Here is a 20680-nt window from a genome sequence, read left to right as displayed (position 1 = left end):
GATACATAATACATTCGTCTCGGAAGCTTCAACTAATACAGCGATACGAGGGACATACGCCCAAACACCATTAATATTAAGGACACTCTTACCACACCACACTACCTCCTCCCGTCCAGCCGGACGTGTTCGCCCAGCATGAGAAATGTTATTCATATGAACCATTGCCTGGACAGTTTGTTGATGCGCGGCAGAGGCAAGCAAGGCGCCTATATCCTGCCCGGCGCCTCGACTCCCTAGTCTCCTCCTCTGGGAGCCGCCGCGTCACCCGCATCCCCCAGTATGTGGAGGAGGTCACGTCATATGAGGCGCCCTGCGCACGACGTGTCCCGCCTTGGGATGATGGATCCTGTGACCGTTCCCGTGTATCACTCACTTCGATCACCTGACGCGGAAAAGCACCACCACAGTCGTGGTCCCGATACTGTGGTTCCCTTGGTTATTCGAGCTGTGTGGCGGCTGCTGGTGGTGGTGGTGTAATGTCTCCCGCTAGAAGACGAGTCAGAAGATTACCACGACGATCTATACTGAGTTCTTCCAAGGTTGAGATTTGGTATTCTTGTTGTAAAGGTTTTATTTCAAAAGTAAATTTGAACCGGAGGTTAACAAGTGTTCAGCTTGGTAGCCAAGAGCAATTACCAAAAACATCTGTGATCGTCGTGAGGTCATCCCACAGAACATCCAGCCCACGTAACTTGAGTCGAAGAATAGTTTCGAGAGAAGGACGAAGTTATGAACATGTTCGACCCTGAGGATGGCGGCTCGTCTACCCATGTTCTGTTAGAATGTACGAAAAACATTTTAGATAATTCAGGAGTCGCAATCAATTCATCTAAAATTATCTAAGCTTTTTCGGGGAAAATATTAAGTTGCCATCACTAACATTTCTCAACTCCCTTAATAAACCATAGAATCTAATTTATACATCACTCTTACTTAGCAGGGTGAGGTGTGTGTGTGTGTGTGTGTGTGTGTGTGTGTGTGTAACTATAAATTTCATTGTGCATGTGCTGAATGTCTGTAGGTTTCAGACCGAGTAAATTGTTCAGAGTGTTTGGTTTTGTTTGGCTGGTCGTTTCATTTCGTTTGTTTTTGAATGGGTTGATGACCAGGCGGGTGAGGAGAGGTTTAGGATGGAGTGGATAAATTGTTTACAGGAAGTAATAAAGGATTCTTCTGAAGTGTTCATAGGATGTTACGTTTGATTATGACCTTCAAATTGTGTTTGTAATGTAAGGAATGAACGTCATGTGTGTGTGTGTGGCGCATGTGATGCCTGAAGTGGCCGGAGTGTTGTGGAGTGGGAGTGGTCGACTGCTTTGGGTTAGGGGAGGTTGGAGCCTCCAAATATATATATATATATATATATATATATATATATATATATATATATATATATATATATATATATATCTTTCTTTCTTTCATACTATTCGCGATTTCCCGCATTAGCGAGGTTGCGTTAAGAACAAAGGACTGGACCTTTGAGGGAATATCCTCAAATGGCCCCCTTCTCTGTCCCTTCTTTTGGAAAATTAAAAAAAAACGAGAGGGGAGGATTTCCAGCTCCCCGCCCCCTCCCCTTTTAGCCGCCTTCTACGACACGCAGGGAATACGTATTCTTTCCCTCCTATCCCCAGGGATGAAATATATATATATATATATATATATATATATATATATATATATATATATATATATATATATATATATATATATATATATATATATATATATATATATATATATATATATATATATATATATATATAAGATAGATAGATAGATAGATATCACAATAACGTGAGAACGATATTGGTCAATAACAATATAATTATTCTACAAAAGTCCTTTGTATATTATGACACAGTCTGAAATTATAAGAAATACAGTTTGTATATGCCTGACTGACTCTCAACTTCCTACCTCCCTGAGGGGGTGCATGACTGTGCTTGAAGCCGAGGCAGTCAGACCTAAGATGGTGCATGATAAATGAACCAATGTTATTAGGTATGCAGTTCAAGTGAACGGTAGTCATTATGCAATGATCCATGCTGCTGTCCTGCAGCCACTGGGCCAGATGTGGGCGAGTCCCCTTGTGTATGTAACCTTCAGCAATAGGTCAGAGGGAAGGTGTAAGCAGAGAAAGGGAGTTGCATCTTGCTGAAAGAAATACATATACATCCTTAGAGCCGATATCTGGAGCATGGCTGGTGTAAACCAGTGGCAATGAATTGTGGTAACTATTTAGTTAAAGTAGGGGTAGTTGTGATAGGCCAGAGCTGAGCTAATGGAGAGGAAAGTAAGGGATGAGAAGAGGAAAGATTATGTAATTCAACTGTCTAGGGAAGTATGTGAGAGTGGTAGAGGAGGAGAGTGAAGGATTATACACCCTTGTCCAGGGGAAGTTTGGTAGGGAAGGTGTGGAAGAGAATAGACTAACCAGACCCAGGTCAGGGGGAGGTAAGATACATGGTCAGGTTAACAGTGAGGTGTGAACAAGAGCTGACGTCCAGAGGAAAGGTTAGGGAAGAAAAAAATATGGGTTAGTGTGAGTGTAGTGTGTACTGGGTGACACGACAGTTGCTCTGGGTGACACTACTGATACTCTGGGTGACACGACTGATGATATCATCTAGGTGACACTACTGATACTTTGGGTGACACGACTGATGACCTGGGTGACACGACTGATGATCTGGGTGACACGACTGATATGGATGACACGATTGTTGATCTGAGAGGCTCGACTGATCCTCTGGGTGATACGGTTGACACTGGGTGACACTTGATACCGTGGGTGATGCGGTTGATACTCTGGGTGACATACTATTGATACCGTGGGTGATACGGTCGACACTGGGTGATACGGTTGATACTGGGTGATACGGTTGATACTCTGGGTGACACACTATTGATACCGTGGGTGATACGGTTGATACTCTGGGTGATACGGTTGATACTCTTGGTGACACACTATTGATACCGTGGGTGATACGGTTGATACTCTGGGTGACACACTATTGATACCGTGGGTGATACGGTTGATACTCTGGGTGACACACTACTGATACCGTGGGTGATATGGTTGACACTGGGTGATATGGTTGATACTCTGGGTGACACGAATGGTTAAGAATGGCAAGGGATGTAGGGACACGTAGGGGTGGGATGTGACTGGAGGAAATGGAAAAGGAGACATCACGTTCTCGTTTTGTTTGGAATGGAACTGCTAACACATTCGTCAAGGAAAGATCAAACCACACTAAGCATACAAACAAACAGACCACACAGATACAGTTAGTATTTAAGCGTATCGTCTCTCGAAAGACATGAAAGAAGGAAGTAGTATGATGGGAGTAATGAGAGAAGGTGTCGAGTAAAAAAGAGAGATGTTGGTGAGGACGCGTCAGACCTCTCGGTTCGTACCCCAGCGAATGGGTTACGAGGAACGATGAGGAGAGCGGTGTGGAAAGTGTCACCACAGGTGAGTGAGAGGTCGAGGTCGAGAGATGAACAGAATGTCAAAGTACATTTCTTCCAATCTTAAGAATGGCCCTTGTGAGTCAGTGTGACTGTATCGCACTGAATTCTTACCCACTGGCACACAAGGGGTTTGGTGTGGTTAGCTTCATGTCCTGCTGTCCTTGAATTCTAAACTCACGGTGAGTTTGTAGCCATTGGCAGCTGGATGGAATGTGGGAGAGGAACCTACATGACCAAGTTGGGATCTGGGCTCGACCCAGCGACCATAGGGTTCGCAGGTGAGGATATACATAGACCACACCAAGGGAAGACGTAGAAGTGTTCAGACAGTATCTTAATGCATCGACTGCTTTGTAAGCAGTGGAATCAGGGGATATAAAAGACAAGACAGACACACAGTGGAATGAGAGGGTGACAAGGACAGTAACTTAGAAGAAAGTGGCAATTCACGAGATGATTCACCTGAGAATTATTATTGATGATGTCAGAAGGCAACTTACTGATACTATCAAGTGAAAAAGGAGATAGAAGAGGAACTAGGCACAAAGATGGGTGTTACATCGAACACAATATAAAGGAATGTACCTGAGTTATACTGGGAGGCTTGGAAGGGATGATGAAGTGAGCAACATATGCCAGGTGTTGATAATGGAGCAGACCAAGTCGTAGCCAGAGGTCGTGTGCAGAAGATGGAAGTAAAACTTTAAACCACAATTGAATGTTGGAGATACGCGGGAAGACGACACATTTAAACTGAGAGACCAGAGAAAATGTTAGAGGAGGAGATCCAGTACGAGGAGATTTATACGTGACGATGAGAAATGTGCAACTTCAGACACAGAGAGTGGACAGTAGTTGATGTACAGGTAGTCAACTGAAGACAACAGAGACATCATACATAGCGAAGTGAGAGGCGTGCAGGTGAATTTACGACGTGATTCGTTTGTCTGCATTAGATATTTAGCTTGAGAATGGTAGCTGAGGAAGTGATAGGAAATCACAAAACTCTGCAAATAATACCTAACGATTTTTTGGGAAAAAAATCTAGTTGACAGATGATAGGAATGAGGTGGAGGAGTGTGTGCAAAACCACAAATACAGTGGGAGGGAGCTTTTGAAAACCATGGTCGGCTTACACTGGCAGGTACGAGACGATCTGGGATCATCATGTGTGCGGAAGTGACACTTGGGTGTGTAATAACAGAATGACAGGGAGAGTACAGAGGGTACGACCTTCACAGACAGATCACCTTAGCCTTGAGTGTGGTGGAAGAGGAGTCGAGGAAGATACACATGAGTATGTCCGACTCAAGTAAGAAGTAGAGACATAGGCAGACGGTGGAGTTTTTTGAGAGGGTGGATCTCTGAAGATAAAACAACGAAGGAATCAGTGAACGAGGTTCAAAGAAATGACGTACAGGATTTTTTTTTAATGTGATGAGATTCTCCCATTAGGCAATGCTAGCGTGTCGGGCTTACCGTATCCTTAAGGCGAGAGTCAGTGGTGATGTTCTTTCCTGTTTTACTACAAGTCTGGTTATAATCCTTGAGAAATTTTAGAGGATCCTATATAGTTGCCCTTGATGTATCCAAAACTTTCTTTTTTTTTCTGACGGGGTGTGTCATCGGGGTCTCATCTGTAAGCTCCCGTCTTTTGGCTTCCCTCCCTCACTTTCCTCTCTGCCTTATATTAAGCCGATCTATCTCCGCGGTTATTGCTGGACGCGTCTCTTCCCCCTTTTCTCCATCAACTGTGGTGGTGTCCCTCAAGGTTGTCCCGTCTCCTACACTTTTCCTCATTTCTATTGAAGATTTCATCTCTTCTACAAATAACTAAGTGAACTCATACGCTGATGACTCAAACACTTCCTTTTTTCCACATCCCTCAGTTCTGCACCTTCTCTTATCACTCGATCTGCATCCCGTTTCGACACAACTTTCTCAATAGACTCGGAGAGGATATCTTATTGGGGTAGACGACATCTGGTTAAGGTTATTGCCTCCAAAACCCAGTATTTTTGTGCCCATCTCTCTATCGAAAATTCCCCGCAACTTTCCGCTTTCCTTCAAAGGTTCTGTAATTCCACCTCCCAACTACTGGACATATACTCAGTAATACCTGTAACTTCCACAGTATCATGGAAACCCCACAGTACGAAAATAGTTATGTTTGCCTCTAACAATCTGGGGCTCCTGTTTAGATGTCGAAATTTCTCCCGTTTACATAAAGGATTTTGAAGCTTTCTATATTTCACAAACTAATTAAAAGACGTATAGACAAACAAAGGAACTTTTAATTATAATTTTGTGTTCAGCATGATAAGTACTTCTTGTAATGAGGTTTTTAAGGAATCTATTTTTCTGAAAAAGATGCGGAAAATTCTAGGTAATAGTCCATGGTATATTCTAACTCAAAAAAATGTTTTGTTTCAAAACTGAAATATTACGTATGGAAAAACTTCTATATTTGAAATAATCTTGGAAAATATATCATAATGCTCTCAGTTACCGATATATACACAGTAAATACAATGAATCTGACAAATTTACAGCTTTATTAAAAGTCGTAAAGACAGCCAAACGATATTTTAACTCTTGTTTTGTATTCAGCATGACAAATATTCCTTGTAATGAGGTTTTAAATGAAAACTACTTTCTGGAGAAAGAAATAACGAAAAATTGCAGGTTCATGGTATTTTTCAGCTTAAAAACATTAAATAATTTGAATATTCAGTTTCAGGAATTGATGGTCCCTAAACAACATTTCAATTCTAGATTCTCAGTGAACATGAAAAAAAATATAGTCATACTGAGGATTTTAAGGAAATCTAATAATCTAAGAAAAACATTTTTTTTTGCCCGAAAAACGTTTTCACTTAAACTGAGATATAACTTAATATAAGGCTTCTGTAATTTGAATGATCATTGAAAATATCTCATTACGCTTCTCTAGACCAACAGATACCTAATGAAAACGAAATTGATAATCAAAAATTTCCATAATATGAAACCATTTGAATTCTTGATTACAGGACGCAATAGCACCACAACAATATTTTAACCTCATAATTTTATAGAGCATGAAATGTAATCCTTATATTAATATTTTCAAGCAAATCTATCAACCTAAGAAAATCACCAATAATTGCAGATAATATTACAGTGCAGCTACTTTTTGCCAGTAAAACGTTTTGTTTTGAAATTTAGATATAAAATGAATGGCTTTTATACTTAAAGTGATTATGGAAAATATCTCATAATCCTTACCCAGACAAACATGTACCCAAGAAATACAAAACCAATAATCAAAAAATATTTCAAACATTATATCTTTCAAATGCTTGATCATATCATTACTTAATGGCCCCAAAATAACATTTTAATCCCAGATTCTTATTGAACCTAAACAACAGTCCTCATTATATGATTTTCAAGTAAATCTTTTGACTTAAGTAAAATCCCAAAAATTACAGGGTATCTTTTTTTTGTCTCAGAAAAACTTATTCTTTTAAAACTGAAACATGATATAAAGTGAGTCTTCTGTACTTATATGATCATTGAAAATATCTCAAAAAGCCTCACCAGTCCAAGATATACCCAACAAATAATAGAATGATAACCAAAACAAATATTCCAAACCTAAGATAAATCACATTCTTATTTACAGTACTTGTGTATCTTTTTCGTTAAACCGAAAAAAAGCAACATTCTATTTTGCAGTGCAAATTAGGTTGAGGTTTGTTCACCCCGGATTGTTGATTCTTCCTCGTCAGAATTAGCTTCCTCAACCTAACCTAACCCAAGTCTAACTTGAAGACCATCTATCTACTCCTAAATGTCAATGTTGAAAATATCTTTTAGCCTCTTAAAGTCTATCAATCCAGATATAATGTGGTACAAGGAAAACAGATAACTGCCCAAAGATTTCTTTGATCAATTATTTTCATATCTCTTTATTTCATCAGTATACGTAACATTCATCCAGACTTAATGAGGTCCAGGGGACCAGAGAGGTGAAGCTGTTAATATCTTCCTTGTTTATTCAGTGGAAGAACGGGTTTTTTAGGAGTTCAGGAATTTAGGAGGGATATTCTAGGGATCCTTGGAAGGCCTGTGATCAACATAAGAGTAGGTAGACAGAAATATATATGATAGTAACTAATATCTCGAAATGGAATTGACGCCAGAAATAGACTAATACTGCGGATCTGAAATCATTTGTACCGGATATCACATCCGGATATAGATAATATGATCCTTCTTTACTGATTATCATCCAGTCATTTATACACATTGCCCGTATGTTACTTTCATTACATATCTATCAATCTCATAAGCCTGGAGATGATGGGAGTGTGAGAAGAGCAGGTGGGAGGCCAGGTGAGCGGGAGTCCCAGGACTGGCGAGGCAACACACCACCTCCCTCCATGTTGCCGCTACTGCTGCTGACCCACATACTCCCGCCACGCCTTACCCTTATACACTCGTTTGACAACCGCGAACGTCTGATTTGGTGTGGTATAAGGTCTAAAGTTAATATTTGCCCGGATAAAGGCAATCTTTGTCCCGGTCATAAGGGGGTTGAAAAGAATTAATTAGAGAATCAGAAAAAAAAAATTCTCAAAAGTAATTTTTTTCGACTTCGTTTATCTGACGTAGAGTATTGATTCTGGTTTGAAGATCTTTACTTGTTGATAGCCATTAAATTCGACAAGAAATACACAAAAAGATAAGTTGCTTATGTGTGTGTGTGTGTGTGTGTGTGAGACGGTGGCTCCCGCCAAATCGATTTGTTATTAAGTAGAGCACAACTGGGCCAGTGGAGTTGACTCAGAAGCACACTGAATAAAACATTTAGCCAGTGAATAGTTCGAAAGCGAGGGCAGGGGGAAGGGGGATCGAAGACTGAGGAAAGAGTAGAATAAGGATAAGACATTCCGAAAAAATTCGACAAAACCTATGAAATTTTCACTTAACCTAAATTTCTCATATTTGATGGTATTTTGCGAAGTATTGTTCCAGTTACGGTAGTTTATTTTCGTTCTGGAGTTTGTTGGTCGGTTGGGCCATAAGCGTTTCAGCTGTCAGGATCACCGAGGCCCGTCATCATCATCAGTTAACAACCGAAAAATCTTAAAAGCACCTTAAAGATCTGAGACGACGCACACTTTCTGTGTGTATGGCCTAGGCTCTCGTCCATTTCCTAGGGTCATGTGACTTCAATTGTACCGTTATGAGAACACCTAGCTTTGATCGTCCCCATCTGATATTTCATAAATAGACTAATTTCTCTTGTGGAAATCAAAATTGATTGATAAGGAAGAATTATGAAAAAAAAGAAAAGAAAATCCTCATGTAAGAATCATTTTGAAAATTAAGTTCCATTTCGAACGCGACTGTGTTGACAGTCACAACGTGATAGACGCAGAAGGCAAAGTCTTTGATATATCTCTATTACAACACTGACGTTTGAGGTATATCTTGGCCCAAGCGAGAAGTTTGGTGAAGTTTTCGTGGGTTCTCTTCCTTCTTTTTTCTTTTCATGATTATCACCTGCTTTCTGTCATCCTCAAAGCCCCTCCCCACTGTATTATAACCTTAAAGTAGAATTATCCTATATATTTCAAAATCTACTCAGCGGGTGCATTCGCACTCTCATACAAACTTAACTGCTGAAATTATTTTTATCATTTTCGTCGATATTTGCAAGTGCAATTCGCTGCGTCCGCGACCTCAGCATTTTCTATGCACATACCTCTGCTTAATTCCTGCTCCAGGAGTCTCTTTTATTCTTATTAGGCTCCTGCAGCGGTCAGGAAGCTGGCCAATTCCACCGGTCAGGACCACAGGTACCTGTTATGATGGTTGTATACGTGTCATGATATACAGAGAGTACAGGGAAACGGTGTTAAGTGTTGGGTGTCTTCTTTATAAAACCGTCGTTGCATCGTGGGCATGAAGGGACCTCGGGATATGTTGAATCGGTGTTAGTAATGTTGTCGTGATGGGTGATGGCCAGAGCGTAAGCGAGAGAGTGTGACAAGTATTTGTCTGGGGAGTGCGGTTTCTGATGGGTATTTGTTTAAAGGGGTAGAGTGTTTTTTAACCCAGTTGGGAAATCGGTTGTTTAGTGCTTGTCTGGTTATTTCAACGTGTGTGTGTGTGTGTGTGTGTGTGTGTTTTGTCAGCGTTATATGTGTTGGAGGTGGTGGAATCTGTAAGAGTAGAGTGGACTGAAACGTGAGGCTTTGGGTAAGCATTTTATTTCTACTTGAGAATGGCGGTTGATTATTGTGATTTAGGTAGGAGCGGTCTGGTGCTGTAGCACAGAATTGATTGCCAGACACGTTGAGGTGGGAATGTATTGGAAAATTTATGTTTCTTTGTGAAGGAGTTGAGTGTTTGCGGTTGCTAGGCAGCCAGTGATTGTTTTGAGTGCACAATTTTGTGCAGTTTGCAGCTTTGTCATATTTGCTTTTGAGAAGATGGAAGGAAGATTAGGTGATGCATACTTTAAAGTGGAGCGGATGAAATGTTTTTGTACGATGTTGCAGGATTACTTTTCTGTCCACATCTGATGCCAGTTAGTGTTCTGTGGAATCCAGTTTATATGTCATTTTTGTGTAGATGTTATTGGTGTGGAGAGCGAATGTCGTGTGTGTGTGTGTGTGTGTGTGTGTGTGTGTGTGGTTTATGTGATGCCTAGAATCGACAATGTTTTGCTCAGTGGGAGAGGCTGTCCACTCAAGGTGACTGGATGGTGCGACAGGGATTCACGACTAGAGTTAAAAGAAAAAAAAATGTAATTCCAGACTTCTTCGGGGATGCTGACATTCTGTTCAGGGTGGGCCATCGATCCAGTTGTGTAACGTAAGGCCTTAATGTTTAATGTTGCTACTGTGGGGTAAGAATGATGTCATGTGATTGTGAGGTCGTCTGCATACGAAAAGAACTGCATCTTGAGGTTTTGCTTGAGGTAACGAAGGGTCATGAAGCGAGATACTGAAGAGAATTAGAGAAGGGACTGCTCCTTAGAGAACTCCCTGGGTGAGTTTCAAGTGTCGTAGATGCAAAGCCATTGTGATTGACGCGTCCGGCTATCAGATTAGCCTTCCACTTTTTTGTCATTGTTGTGGACGGTGGTGTCAAGTATTTTTTTGTGTGAGGATGTGTCGGTTGACAGTATCGAATGCTTCGCTGATGTCTGTTGCACTAGTGCCGAGCGGGATAGGCATTGTGGTTGGTTGAATCCAGCTAGGATGTGTTGCGTGAGGGCCTGTGCGTAGAGTGTGGTAGCGGAGTGTTTGGGTATGAAGTCATGATGTGTGGGTGAGAGTGGAATGTTTTGCTTGGGTGTTTCGGATCATTTTCCTCTGTTTGGTTACTGAAGATAGAGGTGATATAAGGCAGTAGGAGGAGGGATAGTTAGGTGATCTGGAGGGGTTTCAGGATTGGTATTATGTTGGCCATTATGTAGATTTTAGGGATTTTGTTGAGTTTTCAGGAGTTGAATACGTATCTAAGTAATTGAACTGCAAATGGGCCATAGTGTTTTATATGAAAGCTTGTTATGTTGTTAGGGCCTGCAGTAGGAGGGTGTCTGAAGGTTATATTGTTATATTTGCAGTACTTGTATCAGTTAAAGCGAGGGGTTTTCTACAGGTATTTCATGACTCTCCAGTGTAGGGGTGAGGTTGTTTGGTGGCTGATTATTCAGTAGCGTCTCATGAATACGTCTGTGTGTTCCATGGGAGGAGCGGTGTCATGCGAATGAACCTAGAGTGCTTCATTGAGTGAGGGCTGAGCTAATGCGATGAGAGTGGATAATCTTTGATATATATATATATATATATATATATATATATATATATATATATATATATATATATATATATATATATATATATATCCCCTATCCCTGGGGATAGGGGATTAAGAATACTTCCCACGTATTCCCTGCGTGTCGTAGAAGGCGACTAAAAGGGGAGGGAGCGGGGGGCTGGAAATCCTCCCCTCTCTTTTTTTTTAAATTTTCCAAAAGAAGGAACAGGGGGGACCAGGTGAGGATATTCCAAAAAAGGCCCAGTCCTCTGTTCCTAACGCTACCTCGCTAACGCGGGAAATAGTTTAAAAGAAAGAAATATATATATATATATATATATATATATATATATATATATATATATATATATATATATATATATATATATATATATGTATATATATATATATATATATATATATATATATATATATATTTTTTTTTTTTTTTTTTTTATACCTTGCCGCCGTCTCCCGCGTATTGCGAGGTAGCGCAAGGAAACAGACGAAAGAAATGGCCCAACCCCCCCCCACACACATGCACATACACACGCCCACACACACAAATATACATACCTACACAGCTTTCCATGGTTTACCCCGGACGCTTCACATGCCTTGATTCAATCCACTGACAGCACGTCAACCCCTGTATACCACATCGCTCCAATTCACTCTATTCCTTGCCCTCCTTTCACCCTCCTGCATGTTCAGGCCCCGATCACACAAAATCTTTTTCACTCCATCTTTCCACCTCCAATTTGGTCTCCCTCTTCTCCTCGTTCCCTCCACCTCCGACACATATATCCTCTGGTCAATCTTTCCTCACTCATTCTCTCCATGTGCCCAACCATTTTAAAACACTCTCTTCTGCTCTCTCAACCACGCTCTTTTTATTTCCACACCTCTCTCTTACCCTTACGTTACTTACTCGATCAAACCACCTCACACCACACATTGTCCTCAAACATCTCATTTCCAGCACATCCATCCTCCTGCGCACAACTCTATCCATAGCCCACGCCTCGCAACCATACAACATTGTTGGAACTACTATTCCTTCAAACATACCCATTTTTGCTTTCCGGGATAATGTTCTCGACTTCCACACATTTTTCAAGGCTCCCAAAATTTTCGCCCCCTCCCCCACCCTATGATCCACTTCCGCTTCCATGGTTCCATCCGCTGACAGATCCACTCCCAGATATCTAAAACACTTCACTTCCTCCAGTTTTTCACCATTCAAACTCACTAGATTGCTTGCGCTGAGGGCCTGTGCTAGAGTGGTAGCTTTTATGAATCATATTTGACTGATAATTTTCTTGTTTTCGACATTTCCTCCTAGTTTGGTTACTGAATCGACGGTGATATAAGCATCAGGAGGAGAAAAGTTAGTACTGATTTCAGGTTGTATATAGATTCCATATTGTTTTAGGATTTTGCATTTATCCAGTTAACACACCCTAAGCTAATTGAACCAACATGGGCCATATGCCTATTCATGAAACCTTTCATTTTCTTGGCCTGCAGTAGGAGTGCCTGAATCTATAAATTTTCATCTTTGCAACTTGTATCATTCTAATACTGAGGGCATCTCTATCATATCTTCATACCTCTCCAGTCTAGGCTGACTGTCATTTGCTGATTTTCAGTACGTCTCAGAATACTCTGTTTTCCATGGAAACGTGATCCATGCAATGAACCACAGTGCTTCATTGATGGCCTGCTAATGCATACTCATCAATCCTTGATATAATTATAAGAATATATAATATATATATATATATATATATATATATATATATATATATATATATATAATCATATGAATAGAGAATGAGAGTTTTGCGTGGCTTAGCGTGAGTGTGTGGTGGTGATGGTGTGAGATGGCAGTGGTGTGTGGTGGTGGTGGTGGTACGTGGTGGTGGTGGGGGTATTACAAGCCCCGCCGGTGTGTCATGTTCCCAGGACTATCGAGGTCATCGGCCACAGCGTCATTGCACTGTTGCCTTACTGGAGCCGGACCTCTCGTCATGGGTGTCCTGTTCACCCTGACAGCTCATCTATACCACGTACCAAGGAAGAACTCGTCCTTCCGTTCCTCTATGAAAATCGCAACAGTATCTCTTGCTAATAATTAATATCATATATATATATATATATATATATATATATATATATATATATATATATATATATATATGTGTGTGTGTGTGTGTGTGTGTGTGTGTGTAAGTTTAGAAGTTGCAGGTAAATGTTTGTTGGTGATGTGGGCCTCAGGGCAACCCCAGCCACCCTTCTATCAGACAAGAGAGGACTGTGGTCATCTGGGGAAGCCATAAAGGGGGAAAAAAAGAAAACAAGTTGAGACATAAGAACATGATAACCAGTGGTGCCACGTCCGTCCAGTCGTATACGTTAATTTAGCAGTTCTATCATGTAGCAGTTAGGATTAAGTTATTCATTTCATAGCCAGGAAGTACATTTAGGTTAAAGCATCACTGTTATTGTAAGCTTTGTGCCTTGTTAGCACAAAGCAATCAAAAAGCATCCGGCATTATGGCAGGCTTACCTATGGAATCGAATGAGTTCATGATATTGAATTTACGATGTTCAAATGAGAAAATGCGGTTAGAAAATGACAGATAATACCGCAAATGAAATGAGTCGAAGGTAGGATATTAATAACGTATGATTTTTCAACTAATTAACCAAGGAAACTGAATGCTGTTGAAACTCTCGTCTGATTGGGGCTGTACAAAGATTGGAGCGCCCGAGAAAGTATGAGTTGGTCCTAGAGGTCCTGCACCATCTGCCTCTCCCGGAGGGGAGCCAAAGACATATACTATACATCCCCATTAATCTTGAGCCTAAGCTCAGACTAGTGTCCAAGTACTAGGTACGATCCGAGATCCAATGAGAGTCTTATCGATGTTGAAACAAAGGAGGCTAAAGCGTAGTCAGGACGTAACCGTACCAAAGAGGTACTCAGGGCGCACGCGCTTAACTTAGCGACCTACGAGCAGAGCACCCATGTACAGACCCCACACACACGGACTCTGCCCTACCCTGCATATCTGCAATCAACAGATAATGACCTAAATATCTAATGATGCATGAACACTGGGACACGGGAGTGCACTGTCCAGACATGACTGTAAACGAGTTAATGTAGTGTAACGAGTTGATACGCCATTAAGTGACCTTTAGCAACAAGAAGCCAGTGTGAGACTAGCATATCATTATCATATTGTGTGGCATAGATTATTATAACATGAAGTGCTAACCCACTCAGATTCGCATTGATTTACGTATCTTTCTAATGATTCTTCTTTTTCCCCCGTTTAATTAATTATTACACTGTGTGATTTACTTCACTCGCATTTACTGGCAGTATTGATGTCAGGATGTTGCTAGGTTGCAAAACTTTTTTGTATCCATATTGTAACATCTACACCTGTGCATGGTGACAAAGTAGGCTTATGGGGACTGGTACACTGCATGATTATCCTTGCAGTTTCTACTGATAAGGAAATTAGAATTATTCATGTGCTAGGATGTTTTATCAACTTTACCATATTTGCTCTTATCCGCGTCGCTTTACTTTCATACATGTATAGTATTACGGCATTAAATGTTCCAAAGAATGTTAACGGCCTTTCCCTAGCTTACAGGAGCGTGGGTGATCACAGTCAGCTTGGCAATCCTCCAGACAAACTGGGTTATTACCGTCATCATTAAGAGGTTCTTTGATAACACGGGTGTGGGCCCCTGAGGTACGCTTGATTGATGGAGTTTACTACTAAATAGCGACTTTGATTAATATATATAAATATATATATATATATATATATATATATATATATATATATATATATATTTTTTTTTTTTTTTTTCATACTATTCGCTATTTCCCGCGATAGCGAGGTAGCGTTAAGAACAGAGGACTGGGCCTTTGAGGGAATATCCTCACCTGGACCTCTTCTCTGTTCCTTCTTTTGGAAAAAAAAAAACAAAAAAACAAATACAGTATACTAATACAGACACAGACGTTGCCAAACGTGGATAAAGAAAGACTAGACTCATCATGACACCAGAAACAGACAAACCACACACTTACAAACGCCACTGTAACCACTGACTCAGCCAACTACAGGAAAAAGACAAAAACATAGAAATACAACGGTACAGCCACCCAGTGCCGGCCACAGACGAATAAAGGGCACAGACAAACACAATGACGTCTGGAGCAGACCCAGTCACTCCCAGACACAGCTGAACACAAAGAGAGTCTGGCATGGACGCAACCAGAGAAAAACACATTCACTTAAACTCAGACACAAAAAAACTACAGCTACAGACGGGAACAGACACAGATGCAGACATGCACAGACGCACCAAAAATACTAGGTACAGCTGGACGTGGTTACAGAGAGACAAAGACACAGCTAAACAAAGACACATACAATAGCACTTACAGCTAAACACAGATACAGCCAGACGCAGATTCAGCAAATATATTTACAACCAAACAAAGACACATCGCAGAACAGATAAAGCCAAACAAAAGCAACGTGAAATACGCACATCCAGACACAGGTGCAGCCATGACAGAAACAGCAAAAATAGAAGCAGACACGAACAGACTTAAAGAGTAAGTCAGGCACAGACATAGCAAGACATAGATACATCCAGACAATAAATCAACACAGACAAAGTCACAGATAGGCTCAGTCGGAGACAGACGCGACTAGATACAAAGATCTAATGCCAGAGACACAGTCAAAAACATTTTCATAGCCAGACACAGAAAGCGCCAGACAAACGCATCTAAAAACATATCCAGATAGAGAGGCACAAAGAGATATTGACACAGCCAAGCTACAAAACACATAGCCAACCAAACACCGCTAGAGTCGTGTACAGAAAACAGACACACACGCACAGGCACAAGCACATAGGGAGAAACCACATACCAACACAACCGGTTACAAACTCAAAAACAGACACACCCAGCTGCAGAGAAAGTTGGGCACAGACACACTTCAATAAAGACCCAATCAGCAACAACCAGCCAGAGAAGGAGAGAGACAGGTCGATACAGATTCTATCGAACAAAGTCACAGACAGAAAATGACGCACACTCATGAGGACACAGACGCAGCCAGACAAGTTTACAGCCGGGTGCAAACACACCATGATACAGACTCAGCCAGCCATAGACGTAGCTGGATACATACAACCACATGCAGACACAACACAAAACAGACAAATAAAACTAGGTGCGCACACAACCCCAAACAGACACATTCAAAGACACACACACACACACACACACACACACACACACACACACACACACACACACAAAGACAGTACCAGTTAAAATAACAACCAAACACAGACGGAACCATACATACGGCCGCACAGACAACCGACCGACTGAATCATACACACACATGACCGGACATAAGACATTTCTAGGCATATACAGACATTCATTGAAAACTACTGAAAGAGAACAGGAAAATCATAAGCAAACACACATACAGGAAAGCATATACGAAGACAGATCAAGACAATGTCAAGCCAGAAAGAACGAGGCACGGACGCATACAGACAAAGGCAGCGTTGGACAACGCCAAACACACAGCAACAACCATAACAATGCAGGCGTCCCATAAGTTTCCAATACTCTCTCTCTCTCTCTCTCTCTCTCTCTCTCTCTCTCTCTCTCTCTCTCTATATATATATATATATATATATATATATATATATATATATATATACATATATATATATATATATATATATGCAATACTAAGACTTCAGACTTAGGAAGTGTGGAATATGGAGTTGAAATTGTTGTTTGGCCCGAAGAAAAAAAAAGTTATTCAAAATATCATAATTCTCGTAGGGTTTATATCTTTTTCCTCTAATGCGTTTCTTTTAGAGGATTATTTATTTCTTTTAAAGTGATATATTGGGATTGTGCTCATTATGGGTCGTGAGCGATTTGAAAGACTGTGCTGTATATGTATATGAGGACACTTCTGCAAGACTGGGCCAGAAAAGTATTTGTCTCAGTGGCCCTGAAAATGTACAAAAAAAAAGTCAATTCTATGCTAAGTGTACCAACCCTGACTACTTCACTCGCAAGCCCAGCTCTTAGCGTTCACCGCAGGAAAGTTCAAAGTAACGAAGTTGTGCGAGTCTCGTGTTATCGAGAGAGAGAGAGAGAGAGAGAGAGAGAGAGAGAGAGAGAGAGAGAGAGAGAGAGTACATACTTGCTCCACTGGTATTACGAATAAAGTTGTGCGAGTTACGAGTTATCGATTGTTATGTGTGAGCAAGAGAGAGAGAGAGGGAGAGAGAGAGAGAGAGAGAGAGAGAGAGAGAAGCAGAGAGTGCGCGTTTGTGGACTGAATGCCAGCAACCCACGCGAATGTGAGGCAGGGAGCAGAGACAACACCCTGGGCCTGGTAGGGGAACTTGACAGCCACTGTGGTGTTGGCTTACTGCGCCGCCCGCCGCGCGCCGTCACAAACCCTTTACTATATCCCAGGTTGGTGGTCGCCTGCCACACACTACCCAGAGAGAGAGAGAGAGAGAGAGAGAGAGAGAGAGAGAGAGAGAGAGAGAAAGAGAGAGAGAGAGAGAGAGAGAGAGAGAGAGAGAGAGAGAGAGAGAGAGAGAGAGAGAGAGAAGTACTAATAGCAACATAGGGAGTCAAGTCACTGGTTTGGCCTGGCCCGGGGCAAAGCAAGTGGAGGGAGGGAGCGAATCATCCCAAAAAAAAAGGGTAGATAAGCCACTCCCTGCCTCCCACCCTCCTGGTAGACTAGACGGTAGGTAGTAGGCGACCATAGACCAGGGAGGTAGACCAGTACTACCCACCTGGGTATCGCGAGGGTTAGTGACGGCCGCGCAGTGATCCAGCACTTCACCTGCTGTTCAGTTGCACTCCTATGGCCCAGGTTGCTGTCTTTTCTTGATCTGCCTCACTCACACATCTGCTGCCGACATTCAGTCGACAGACATATAATCTCTCCATCAACACTTGACAACACGTAACTCACACATGACTCATTCCTCCTAATCTTAAAAAGAGTTCCTTGCGGTGAGCGCTACGTGCCGACCAGCCCTGCCTTGTGGCAAAATCGAATCGTATATCATCGTAAGGAATCGTATATCACTGTAAGGAATCGTATATCATTGTAAGGAATCGTATATCATATAAGGATTCCGTCCCTCCCTCTGAGCTGAGGTTAGCGTAGTACCCTCCCTCTGAGCTGAGGTTAGCGTAGTACCCTCCCTCTGAGCTGAGGTTAGCCTAGTACCCTCCCTCTGAGCTGAGGTTAGCCTAGTACCCTCCCTCTGAGCTGAGGTTAGCTTAGTACCCTCCCTCTGAGCTGAGGTTAGCCTAGTACCCTCCCTCTGAGCTGAGGTTAGCCTAGCACCCTCCCTCTGAGCTGAGGTTTGCGTAGTACCCTCCCTCTGAGTTGAGGTTAGCCTAGTACCCTCCCTCTGAGCTGAGATTAGCCTAGTACCCTCCCTCTGAGCTGAGGTTAGCCTAGTACCCTCCCTCTGAGCTGAGGTTAGCCTAGTACCCTCCCCCTGAGCTGAGGTTAGCCTAGTACCCTCCCTCTGAGCTGAGGTTAGCGTAGTACCCTCCCTCATTACGGCAAATGGAGGCGAAATAAGGTTGAGGCATGAGGCGTTCAAGATGGTAATGAGAGGACACAGCAAACCCCTCCTTTTCACACGTTCACTTCATCTTCCTCCTATTTTTACACACTATGTACCTCACCTTCGTCTCTGCATTCCGTCACTCTCACCTTAACACCCACTCACTCTCACCACGAGACCTGTGGTCAACAGCTCCTCCAGAAACAACTCAGAAGTTCATAGCTTCGTAACCAGCAACAGATTGGAATTGTCATGCAAACTGAGGACATGAAACTGCCATATTATGTGGAAATATGATTAATCCATATTCACCATCTGGCCTATGCTCATCCTAGACAAAATCCCAGTGAACGAAATACCTCCAGAAGACAGAAAACTTAAAATCAGGTTTCGAAGGAAAAGGAGAGATACTGCCAGTCTAAGCAAAATTAAACGAAATGACAAGAGTGATTTAATGTTTTGTTCCTTGCAATCAGGCGGGTTATCTTTGAGAATTACACCTTGTGTGTTTCCTGATTCCCTGCACAGTAGGAAGCTCTGTGACCAGGTGTGAGAGTCTCATCTGTTCACCAATCTACACAACCTGTTCTGAAACTTGTGTGGTAGTTCTGCAGCTCTCCCTCCTCCACCGGTCCTGGAGTGCTCTCTCTCTCTCTCTCTCTCTCTCTCTCTCTCTCTCTCTCTCTCTCTCTCTCTCTCTCTCTCTCTCTCTCTCTCTCTCTCTCTCTCATTACAGCCATACCGACTTTGGGAGCGCTGCGCATTTCACGCAATCGGAAAAGTTACATAACGCTGGGTCTAGGTTAGTACGTGGACGGGCGACCGCCTGGGAACAACGGCGGATGCTGTTGGCATAGATGGCGCGCGCGCTGCTACGCGGGAGCCCTGGATACTCTCTCTCTCTCTCTCTCTCTCTCTCTCTCTCTCTCTCTCTCTCTCTCTCTCTCTCTCTCTCTCTCTCTCTCTCTCTCTCTCTCTCTTTCTCTCACTGAGCCCTTCCCATCCGAACCACATCCATAATTAGCCATCGATCCCCAAATTACAAAATGAAAAAGCTTCCCTCTTCTTAGCTTAGCTGTGAATATACGACTTGAACCTCGTATATTCACAGGTTCTCCTACCCCGGCAAAACATGATACTGACAAAATACACACGCACTGAAACATGAAACTATGTAATGTGTGTATTGGAATACAGACTGTAACAGCTTGTGTAATATCAACCCACTGGAGTCTGACTTAAGACCCTTTGTGACCCCTGTAATCCTTTTACCCTACTGCTCACAGGATGAGCATATGGTGCACAATACATTTCCCGGGGTTTGACCGGCACAAATCAAATGAAATTACCAGACCAGCGTTAAACAACTGCCCACCCAACCCAGTCTTAAACGCCGCTCCACCATACATCACCCATTTGACAACACACTCCCCTAGACATATACGAGTTACACTTTCTCCTCAGCGTCGTGGACATCACCCATCTCCTCAGCGTTACAAACACCTATTCCAAATAGCATATGATCTCTAATGCCCAAGATGTAACTCCCACAGTAAAGATACTAAACACTTTACTCCTCAACAGTCCCATACTTACCCCACAAGGACACACGTACACACGACATAAGCCCAACTCTTGAGGAAAACATTTACTGAAAAGAATCAGGCAACGCAAGTATAATGTT

Source organism: Panulirus ornatus, chromosome 18, assembly GCF_036320965.1.
Source record: "Panulirus ornatus isolate Po-2019 chromosome 18, ASM3632096v1, whole genome shotgun sequence".
NCBI lineage: Eukaryota > Metazoa > Arthropoda > Malacostraca > Decapoda > Palinuridae > Panulirus > Panulirus ornatus.
Note: the sequence above shows the minus strand (reverse complement) of the source record.